The 12,769-nt window shown below is 36.5% G+C and overlaps 1 pseudogene; it reads left to right on the forward strand.

Moving 5' to 3' along the window:
• Nucleotides 1-8,773: 8,773 nt before the first annotated feature.
• Nucleotides 8,774-11,300, forward strand: LOC100619540 (potassium-transporting ATPase alpha chain 2-like; annotated as a pseudogene).
• Nucleotides 11,301-12,769: the final 1,469 nt, after the last annotated feature.

Below are 12,769 nucleotides of genomic sequence, written 5' to 3' on the forward strand. Positions count from 1 at the left end.
ATATATATATACACATATAAATTAAAATGTATAAAGAAGTCCTTGCCTTGGCAGAAAAAGAACAAAATTCAGTCTTAAACATTCTTCTCCAGTAAAGTGTCTTCCATAAGTATATTGAGATCATATAAGATAACACCAGATATTCAAAACAGAGACACATTTGTTTGATATGTTTTGCTATTGTTATGAGATGAAACATAAAAAGAGACATGCATTCACCAAATATGTTCAGTCCCTCTCATAGAAGATGGCTTGTTAAGCATCTAAATGAAGAAAGATGACCTACAAATGATGAAGTCATCTAAATGATCTCATTTGCAAGGAACTTTGTGTAACTTTTGACAAGCCTCAGAAAACTATGGAGGCTCTTAATTGAGGTTCATAGTCATTCACAAAGATTGATCTAATAACTCACACACACACACACAAAAGATAAATAACATCAGTTGCTCCAGTCATGCTATACAATTGGATGAGTATTTGGCTGAGTTAGTCTATCAGGACAAATGTCAAGTGCCCACACTTAAGATGGATAATTAGTTGATCTCAAAATTGATTGAAAGTTGTCTGAATTTCATTTTATAGTGGACTTCAAGATTTGTGTCATGTTCATTTAACTGACCTATTTTTTCTAGCTGTTATTTCACAGCTCAACTCTTTTCATTTGAAAATATTGATGAGGCTATAATAAGCCTCCGTTAAAAGGCAAAACTTCTTTCACCTGTGGTATAGATTTATAGTCTTCAATGGAGTCCTGCTGGGTAGAAACTCATAATAAACATTCAGTTTTGATAAATACATAGAGCATATTTCCTGGGCTTCACTATAGATTCATCTATAGTGAAGCTCAGGAAATTCATAATTGAGAATAGTTATTAATTAATAATAAATGACCCTTATATAGTTAAAATAGAATTTTAAATGATATTTCTAAAACTGTAGTTTTCTGAAATGAATATATTTGGAGTTGTTTTGCCAATTATATGCAAATATATCTGATAATTAAAGTGAAATAGATCAATATTTAAAGAAATATAAATTCCTCTGTTAACAGGAGAGGAAATAGAATAATAGAATAGAAAACAATACCATCTCAGAAAAAAAAAATGAACAAGCGATTAATGAATTTCCTAAAGAGGAAAAAAATGACAAAATGGCTTCACAATTAAAGTCACAAAAAATTAAAGAACAATTAATTTCAATATTATGTAAACTATTTGGAAAAACAGCTAAGGAAGGAACTTTACCACTGAACCATATTTGTCTTATGATATAAATATGGTTTAGATACTTAAGCAAGGAAGAAGAGAAAAAAAAGAGAAAGAAAAAGAAAACTACAGACCAATCTCTCTAATGAATATTAATGCAAATTCTTAAAAATAAAATATTAGGAAGGACATCAAAGTAACATATCACAGGGATCAGACACCATGATCAAATAAATTTTATACCAGGAATGGAGAAACAGTTCAAAATTTGGAAAATTATCAGCATAATTGACCATATCAATAAGAAAACAAACAGAAACCATTTGATTATTTCAATATAAGTAGAAAAAGCTTTTGACAAAATACAACACTTAACCCTCTTAAAAATACTAGAGAAAGGAATAAATGGAACATTCATCAAAATGATAAATAGTATCTGTTTAAAACCATCACAAAGCATTATCTGTAATGAGGAAGGCTAGAGGTCTTCCAATAAGATTAAAGGTGAAGTAACAATGCCCATTTCTCTCCACCACTATTAAATTTTGTACTACAAATGCTAGCTATAACAAAGAAGAAAAAAAAACTGATGATAGGTATTTTCAAAGCATAGAAAAATCCTAGAAAATCAACCACAAAAGCAATAGAATCAATTAGCAACTTAATCAAATTTTCAGGATATAAACCAACACACATAAATCATATGCATATTTTATATACTATATACTATATATACTATATACTACCAATAAACCCAAAAATAAAAGATAGAAAGATGAATCCCATTTAAAATAAATGTTGATGATATATAAAATATTTGGGAGTCACCTTGTCAAAACAACCCTCGGAACTATATAATCAAATTAAAATACATTTTTAATACAAATAAAGCCAAATCCAAACAACTGGGGGGAAAACACTAACTGCTTATGGGTAGGCTGGGCCAATATAATAAAAATTATAATTCTACCTAAATAAATTTAATAATTGCCAAACCAAACAAGGTGTCCCAAAATATTTCATAGAGGCAGAAAAAAAAATCGCCTTGAAGAACAAAATGCCAAGACTATCAAAGGAATTAATGGAAAAATATGAAAGATAAGGCCTTAGCTATATGAGATCTCAAATTATAAAGCAAAACCCATCAAAACAATATGGTACTGGCTAAGAAATAAAGTGTAGATCAGAGGAGTAGATTAGGCACTCAATAGACAGTGGTACATGACCATAGTAATCTAATATTTGACAAACCCCCAAATTCAAGTTTTGGGAAGTAGAACTCACTATTGGACAAAAAGTTACTATGAAAAATGGAAAACAGTTTGACAAAAGCTAGGCATGTACCAATAGCTCATACCATATACCAAGGTAAAGTGAAAGTAAATACAAATTTTGAAATAATTGATAATATAAATAAATTAGGGAATCACAAAATAGTTTACCAGTCAGGCCTATGGATAAGGGAAGAATTTATGTTCAAACAAGACATAGATAACATTTTAATATATAAAATAGATAATTTTGACTATGTTAGAGTATAAGTAAGCAGGACCTGGTGAATGCTGTGTACAGCAACAACAATGTACAATGATGAATTGTGAATGATTGACTTATTGTCAACAACGCAAGGATCCAGGACAATTCCAAGAGGAAAAGAGCTATCCACAACCATTGAATGAACTGATAGAGCCTAAATGCAGATTGAAGCTTACCATTCTTTATTGATGTACAGCCTACATTATATCACCTGCCTTCTTAGGGAGTTTGGAAGAGTGAGAGGAAAGGAAAGGACATGGATCGCAAAATATCAGAAAATGAATATTAAAAATTGTATCAAAATTTTATCTGGAAATAAAGAAATGAGTTTAACAATGAATAGCTCTTCTAGGTTCTGTTTGGTCTACCTTGACATAAGACTATATGAATTTCCCAAGTCTTTTAAAAATTAATTAATTAATTTTTATTTTTAAATATATTTTCATGTTTACATGATTAATTTTCTTCCCCTCCCCTCTTCTATTCCTGTCTTCCAGAGCCAACAAGCAATTCTACTGGGTTGTACAAATGTTATCACTTGATATCTGTTTCCATATTATTCAGTTTTACAATAGAGTGATTTTTTAAGGCCTAACCCCAAATCTCATACCCACATATACATGTGTTAAGTGATGTCATATGTTTTGCTTTTGCATTTCTACTCCCATGGTTTTTCTCTCTCTATGTACACAGCATTCATCTATGTAAGTCCTTCAGGAATATCCTGTCTTGTTGCATTGCTACTAGTAGCAAAATCCATTAATTTGGATTTTCTTTATTTTATGTACAGTCTTGATATAGAAAAAGAATTTAAAAAACTGTCACTCTTCTGTAAACCAGAGTGTGCCCTACTATTTATAGAAAAGTTGAATATTTATATTATTTTCTAGTGGTTCATCTTCCAGAAGAGAAGAGAGAGAGAAGATAAGACATAGCCCTGTTTTATCCAACAACCAAGGGAGGATACAATGAGAACAAAAAGATTTCAAGAAGTCTGTATTTTCAAATTCTATTTCCTAATTCCATTCAATCATATTACAAGCTTGTAACATGATAAATATATCTTCAATTCCACTCCTGGTGACATCTATTTTTTATAGATTTGAAACCCAGTCAAATTTTCAAATCAGGTGAGATGTCCCCTACCCTTTTTTCCCAAAGATCAAGTTTGTTTTCTATAAAGGTGACATTTTCCTGCCTTAATGATAAACATAAAGAACTGAAACAACCTCAAAGAATTGATGCAGAGCTAATGGAGCAGAACAAGGAGAACAATGTACACAGAGATGGATACACTGTGGTACAATCAGACATAATGGACTTCTCTACTAACAGCAATATAATGACCCTGGATAATCCAGGGTAATTTATGAAAAAGAACATTATCCACATTCAGAGAAAAGACTGTGAGAGTAGAAATGCAGAAGAAAAACATATGATAGATCACATGATTCAGGGGAAATATGATTAGAGTTTTGGCATTAAATGATCACTCTATTGCAAATATGAATAACATGGAAATAGGTTTTGAACAATGACATATGTACAGTGGAATTGGTTGTCAGCTTTGGAAGAAGGGAGGGAAAAGGAGTGGGAAAAACATGAATTATATAACCATTGAAAAATATTCTAAATAAATAAATAACTTTCAAAAAATAATAATAAACAGAAAGTCACTTCTTTTATATAGGCAACATCAAGTTTTAAGACTCACTGGAGGGGATGTGTCAAAGTGGGGACACTAATTCAATGCTGGTGGAGTTGTGAATTGATCCAACCATTCTGGAAGACAATTTGGAACTATGTCCAAAGGGTGATAAAAGACTGTCTGCCCTTTGATCCAGCTATAGCACTGCTGGGTTTGTACCTCAAAGATATAATAAGGAAAAAGACTTGTACAAGAATATTCATAGCTGCACTCTTTGTGGTGGCCAAAAATTGGAAAATGAAGGGATGCCCATCAATTGGGGAATCAATTGGGGAATGGCTGAACAAATTGTGGTATATGTTGGTGATGGAATACTATTGTGCTAAAAGGAATAATAAAAAAAGACTCACTTATTTTTCTAGTTCAAACAGGAATGTGAGAAACCAGAGATTATATACCCCCCTAATTCCACATATTTAGAAGGCATTTGTCATTCATTATGTTATTGCCAAGTATGACTAAGGAGATAGGTCCCTAAAGATGATCATTTCAGTGATCTCAAGCATCTCCTCTCTGACATTAAATCATATCTTTTAGATAACTAGTGGTTCTTTATGTGACTACGAATTGTGGAACCTTACAATCTTCAAGTATTCAGTATTGTAGGTGGGCCAAGTGTCCATTGGAGATATAAATTTAGGCTGTAACTCAATGACAATAATGCATTTATTCCAGTCCTATAGCAGTTCTAATGAGCATTTTCAGTTGGATATTCTTTTGGCATCTAAAACTCTTTATATCTAAATTAGAACTCATGGTCTTTCTCCCTAACCTCACCCAACTTCTGAGTTTCCCTATTACTATAGAGATTAGCACAATTTTCAAAGTACCTGGTTTCACAACTTTGGCATCATCTGAACTCCTCTTGCTCACAACACATATTTGATCAATAGTCAAATGTAATTTTTCTCTATATCCCTAATGCATGACCATTCACATATTCACCATCATTATTCACCTTTTACTTGCACTACTTAAATAATTTCCAAATTGTTTTCCTTGCTTGAAGCCTAACCTTTCTCATCCATCCTCTTTGCATTAGTCAAGGTGATTTTTCTATATCACAGGTATAATTATATCACACCATCCCTATTCAATAAACTCCATTAATTTCCTAATACTTCAATTAGTAAATAAAACCTCCCAATTTTGAATTTAATGTTCTTTACATTAGCTCTTTATTATCTCTTCCTAGTTTTTCATACTTTTACTATAGTATTCCAATTCACACATTTTAAGGTCCAGATATCTTGAGGAGATCAAGTGAGATAATATTTGTAATGTACTTAATACAGTATCTGGCATATAGTAGATTTTGAAAAAAATTTATTTTATTTGCCTATCTTTCTTCTTCCCGTTGTAATTGACCTTCTTCATAAAGAATAGAATAGTAAGTAAGATTTATAGTCAGCATCATTGCTCTCTGCTTGACAAAATTAGCTCTTCCTTTGCTTCTTGCTCTTTCCTTTGTCTAAAACCATATAACCCATTCTTATTCTTTATTTCTTTCCTCTTAAACTCCTCTTTATAATCTACTCTATGAATTTGGTCTATTGTGCTTGTGACTAATCTTTCCCTTAGTCTATGCTTTCTTTTAGATTTCTCTTTTTGCACTTTAGAAAAATATATTTGTGTTATTGGAATCCTTGTCATGATAATAACTATTTGGGGAATCATTCTTCTAACCATCCTGAATTGAGAATTTGTGGTAAGGGTAGGCTCTGCACATTTTGGGAGGGAATATCTGGGCCTTGCTTGGTATTGTTTTATATACTCTTTTCCCTTGCAGTTTCCTGCAGTTATTGAGTGCTGTATTCTTCAAGAATCCCAAGAGCATCTCAGGGACCTAGAAGCTTTCCATGTACCCTAAGTGTTTTGCTCTATAGAGAAGTGTGATGGGGGGATGAAATAAAGAAGAGAATAATTATTAATACAGCTCCTACTAAATTCTAGTTGCTGTGCTAACTACTTTACAAGTACCTCATTTGATCCTCAAAACATAAAAACGTAGGTAGTATGAATTATTACTGCTGCATGAGCCTAGAATCCAACCTGAGCCTCTCTGATGTGGCAGACAATAATTTTACCACTGAACCACTTAAGCAGGGGTGAAAAGGCTACAAACCAAGACTAAAGTAGGTGCAACATAGAATGAATTGATTCTCTGTTATTTGTGCTAATTTTTCACTGGCAATTAATAGAAAGAAAATTGAGATGCTACACTAGCCAATACCTATAAAACCATTGCTTAGAGTAAATGAACACATTTTGAATACAGCAAATCAGCTTACTTTCTTAGTATAAAGATTAAAATTAATATCTAGTACTCCAAGTATTATATTTAATAATACTTATTAAACATTAATCTTGAAGCATAAGGAAGTAAGACTAGCAAAAACCAAAAGCCACTCCTCCCTCTTCCACCATGGAACCAGAGAGCCCCATGGGCAGAAAACAGAAACTCAAAACTTCCCCCACATAAGGAGATGCACAAACAGGAAAAGAAAAATGGGATTGTGGGAAATGTAGTCTCTAGGGTTCAAGATTCTAAATCAATAGAATTCCCCCTGTGATTCTTTGGGAGACCAGTCTCCCCAGTGGATCATGAAAACATAACTAACATAACATTGCTGGTTGTCTCTCGAACCGAGGATGACGATTGTCTTTGTATGTTTTTGTGTACAAAGACACCTGTGCATGAAGATTTAAGTGGAAAAGTCGATGCACAGAGACAGTCCCACTCTCTCGGTGTTGGAAGCCTGGGTCAATTGGCACGAAGAATCGTTACACCTGGAGACTTCCTCAGCTGCATTGGATGGCCGTGTTGTCTTTTGTGCTCCATCACGCCCTAAGCACTCTACAGTGCCTTGCTGCATCACCATCTCAGCCGTTGAACCTTCTTGTTGGTTTCTTCCGCCTGTTCCGCTGAAGCAGTCTTCACATTCTGGGTGAGCAAAGCCCTAGTTCACCAGGGGTCGACGTCAACCCGATGGCTACCCTCACAAGGTTTAGCTGGCCTGCCGAAGCTGTTGCCCGGGGTGTGGCCGCTGCTGCATGCTAGCAGCTACTAGGAGCCACAAGTGAGAGCTGGGTGTTAGGTGAGGGTCCGTGGCTGGAGAGCTGCCCTAGGAGGGCACAACAAGCCCTCCATACCAGAGATATTACCCCTCCCTGAGCACCCCATACACCACAACGTAACATTAACTAGAGGTATATACAACTTTTATAGTTTTTAAAGGAAAATTATAATAATTTGGGAATAAGAGGAAAATAAAAGGGAAAAAGAACAAAACCAATAACAGGTGCATTGACAAAAAGCCAATTAGGGGGAAGTCCCCTTTGGCATAAGAGTGTACATTCAAAACAAAACATTTCAACCCCCTCCAAAGTTCAAATTTGCCATGTCTTAAAGTTTACTCTGGATCTTCTGGTATAGCATGTGGTCTCTGCAGTCATCTTCACAGCTCCTTCTAGATTCAGGGAGGTAGTCTCTTGTTATAAAGGTAGCTCAAATTTAAGTCAAAGTTCACAGCAATAACATAGTCCCCCCTGAGGAAAATAATAATACAACCCCCCCGTCCCGAGGAGGATACAGTGATGCATGTAGGAATTACATAGGGATACATGGTCGAGTCATAAGGCATATAAATCAAGTATCAAAAAACATAAGGGCATGAAAGAAATTAAAATAAAAATAACTTCTGAGTCAGATAAAAAATATAAAAAAAAACTTGAAAAAATATCTGGGAAGAAGGAAAAAAATCACAATTCACAACAGGTTCTTGTAGTGATCCATGTCCCATAAGCATACAACAATTAGTCACTAACCCAATTTAGCAGTCTGGACTATAGTAAGTTGTCACATTATGAGAGAAAATAGAAAAAGAGACTAGATTTCTAGACAAATGGGAAATAGAGTTTCCTGGTTCAACTCTTTTCTTTGTTTGTTGTTGTTGTTGTTGTAGTTGTTGTTTCTTTGTTTGTTTTGGGGATAATGGAACCAGAGCAAATGACATGCTTGATATAGAGTGTGGTACAAGGAAGTCCTGCATTTTGACACATGTTAAATAGCCGCATCCTCAAGGCTCACACATGATCAAGTCATTGTGCTTTTTGTGCAGAATGTCATCAATTCCCGTAGGATTGGTTTGGTTTGTCTGTAGAGAAAGAAGTCCCAGCTAATGTTGGATTTGCTGTTATGACTTTGTAACTGTCCTACTCAAACCTGTCAGCTGAATGCTGGACTCCTGATTTATTTAACTTACAGCTCAGTTCCTTGAATTTTCCACTTCTTCCTCAGTTCAGCACCCTACTGCCTCATCTTGGACCCTCTTGATGCCATCTGCACTCAATGGGAAAGAAAAAATCAGAACTTTGATCTTTCATGATTAATGAAACAAAGGACTTTGAGACAATGCATACCAAAATATTACACAAGTGTCATAATGAAGAAAAGATGAAGGATGACTCCAAAAGCAAAGAAAGAAGGAGCACCAGAAAGAACTCAAGAAAGTGGATGACCACAAACTCACCCCTAAGAAATTAGAATAAAAGCATGAAACAAACATCATCCAAGATCTCACTAGCACATAAGCTGCAGAGGTCTTGACTTTGATGGCCCCAATGTCCTCAATCCATTCAAAGACACTCCAGAAATCATCAAATTCCTCAAACAAATGGTTGGTGGATTCTCCAGCTTCTTGTGGGTAGGAGCTATCCTATGTTTCATTGCCTATGTGATTGAATTTACAAAGAAAAATTCTACTTCCATGGACAATCTCTTTTTAGGTATTGTGCTTGTCCTGGTGGTCATCCTCACTGGAATATTTGTTTATTACCAAGAGGCAAAAAGCACCAACATCATTGGGAGCATCAGCAAAATGATTCCTAGGAAAGTCTTTGTCATCAGAGATGGAGAAAAGTTAAAGATTCCTGCAAAGGAGCTTGTTGTTGGAGATATTGGAGAGATTAAAGGTGGAGACCAGATTCCTGCTGATATCAGGATCCTAGACTCCCAAAGATATAAGGTAAATAATTTATCTCTTACTGAGGAATCAGAGGCTCAGTCTTGTTCTTGTGATTTTAGCCATAAGAACACTTTGGAGACAAAGAACATTGGATTTTTCTCTACAATTTGTCTGGAACTGCAACTGGCATAGTTATCAACATGGGTGACCATACCATCATTGGAAGAATTGCCTCACTGGATTCATCAGTTGGGCATGAGAAGACACCAATTGCCATAGAAATTGAGCCCTTTGTCCATATTGTGGCTGGGGTGGCTGTTTCCTTTGGTATTGGGTTCTTCATCATTGCAATATTCATGAAATACTGGGTCATGGATGTTGTCATTTTCCTGATTGGCATAATTTTGGCCAATGTGCCAGAGGGCCTGGTGGCTGCTGTTACTATGAGTCTGACTTTGACAGCAAAAGGGATGGCCAAGAAGAACTGTCTGGTGAAGAACCTGGAAGCAGTGGAAACTCTGCACTCTACTTCCATCATCTGCTCTGACAAGACTGGGACCTTAACCCAAAACAGAATTACTGTGACCCATCTGTGGTTTGACAACCAGATCTATCAGGCTGATACAAGTGAAGATCAGAAAGTCCAGAACTTTGATCAAAGTACTACAACCTGGGCCTCCTTATTCAAGACATAACACTGTGCAACTGAGCTTAGTTCAGGCCAGGACAGGAAAATGTCTCCGTCATGAAGACAATTGTGATGGGAGATACCTCAGAAACTGCCCTCCTGAAGTTTTCAGAATTCATTATGGGAGATGTGATAGAAAGAAGAAAAAGAAACAAAAAAGTGGCTGAAATCCCTTTTAACTCCCTAAATAAATCCCAGCTCTCCATACATGAGACAGATGACCCTGATGACGAAAGCTTCCTCTTGGTGATGAAAGGAGATCTTGAGACAATCCTATAGAAATGTAGCACCATTATAATCAATGGCCAGGAGCAGCCTCTTGATGAAAGTGGAAGAGAAGTCTTCCAAACTGCTTACAGATTGCTGGGAGGCTTAGAGGAGAGAGTATTGGTTTCTGCCATCTGTACCTGCCAGAAGATGAGTTTCCAGATACCTACTCCTTTGATACAGAGACTATGAACTTTCCCACCTCTGACCTCTGCTTTGTAGGGCTAATATCATTGATTGATCCCCCTCAATCCACTGTCCCTGATGCAATCATCAAATGCTGCAGTGCTGGTATCAAGGTCATCATGATGACTAGTGATCATCCAATCACAAACAAAGCTATTGCCAGAAGCTTGGGCATCATTTCAGCCAACAGTGAGACTGTGGAAGACATAGCAAAACCTCTTAAAATTCCTGTGGAACAGGTTAACCAAAGGGAGGCAAAAGCAGCTGTGGTAAGTGGAATGGAGATGAAGAAGATGAGCCCAGAGCAGCTGGATGAGCTCCTGAAAAACCACAGTGAGATTGTCTTTGTAAGGACATCTCCCCAGCAAGAGCTGGTAATTGTGGAGGGCTGTCAGAGACAGGATGATATTGTTGCAGTGACAGGAGATGGTGTTAATGATTCTCCAGCCCTAAAGAAGGCTGATATTGGGATTGCCATGGGCTTTGCAGGCTCTGATGCAGCAAAAATTGCAGCAGAAATGGTCTTACTAGATGACAACTTTGCCTCTATTGTGACAGGAATAGAGGGAGGTCGTCTAATCTTTGACAATTTGAAGAAAATCATTGCATTAGGTAATATACTTTATAGGGAGGTCCACATTGATAATGAGATTGATCCTCACAATGCCAGAGCTAGCTCAGCATTTGAGAGGTTCCCCAAGAAAGCGTGGGAGAGAAGCTTCAGTCTGTATGTCAACTGAAGATCCACAGAACCATTGTGCTGAGTTCATTATTGTCTGCCTCTGAAACTTGCACAGTATACCAGCACCACAATACCTCTGAAACCTAGACAGTATACCAGTGCCATGATGCCCCTGAAACCTGGATGGCATACCAGCACCACAATGCCTCTGAAACCTGGACAGTATACCAGCATTATGTTGCCTCTGAAACCTGGACAGCATACCAGCACCATGATGCCCCTGAAAACTGGATGGCATACCAGTGCCACGATGCCTCTGAAACTTGGATTACATACCAGCACCATGACTCCTCTGAAACGTGGACAGTATACTAGTACCATGCCAGGTACATTGAATATCTTTCCTTTGAATTTTCTTAGGAAGATTATGAAGTTCACTTGGCAAGATAAAGTCCTAGACACTGAGCTGAACTGTGAAGCATTCAAACTCTACTCTACTGAAAACAACTCCAATGGGCTGGCCATGTTGTCTGAATGCTAAACGTACATTATCATGAAAGACACTTAAACCAAACAAGTGCTCCCATGAAGGTCAGAAGAAGAAAGACAAGGGCACTGTGAAGTTCTTTCTAAAGAAGTTTCATAAAGTTTATGAAGGAAACCCTGGTACAAGAATGCCCTGATTGGCATGCTCATATCATAGAAGGCATTGCACTCTCTGAGCAAAGCAGAATTACAATGGCTCCAAAGAAAAATGAGATACACAAATTTAGAAATATCTCCTTTTAAAATGTTCACATGGGCTATTTGTGACAACAGTGGTAGAGACTTCTAAGCTTATTTTGGTCTGAGCAGTCACAATTGGGTGCACAGTACATTGTTTTTGACATAGTAATATCATTTTAGTCCTCTTTGAGCACAAAGGAAAATGAGCAACCATTATTTTACTTTATACTTGAGGAAACTGAGGCAAAGAGAAGTTAAATGACTTTCCCAGAGTCACATACATACTAACTGGCTGAGGCCAGGTTGAATCTCAGTTCTTCTTGACTCCAGAACCAATGTTCTATCCACTGCATTGCCTTGCTGCTTCCAAATTGGTTATTGCTCTTCTGTTATGTATGAATTTTGTAAGCTTCTGACCTAGATTTGGTCTGAGTTATGAAATTTTAGTCATACTCCTTAGAGCTCCAGAAGGCTGCTTCATGTTCCAGAAACCTGTTATTTAATCAGAACACTAATAAGGCCTTGATGGAAAGAACTGTAGTCTTCCCCTTTTCTGAGCTTCCCATTCTGGAACTACAAGCATCAGTTTGTGTAGGGAGCTGAATGTGACAACCTATTCTAGGGTCAAAACAACCCAGCTGCTGCTTATTTCTGAGCCCATTTCTATACTAATATCCAGCTTCAAATTAGAGCCTGCTCTTTGGCTTGATTCAACCTTAGTGCAATTATTACAGTTATAGTTTGATCCCATCTTTAGTCCAGAATGAATATACAACAAAACTCTGGGGCATGAGTGATGGA

The sequence above is a fragment of the Monodelphis domestica genome, chromosome 2, assembly GCF_027887165.1.
Source record: "Monodelphis domestica isolate mMonDom1 chromosome 2, mMonDom1.pri, whole genome shotgun sequence".
NCBI lineage: Eukaryota > Metazoa > Chordata > Mammalia > Didelphimorphia > Didelphidae > Monodelphis > Monodelphis domestica.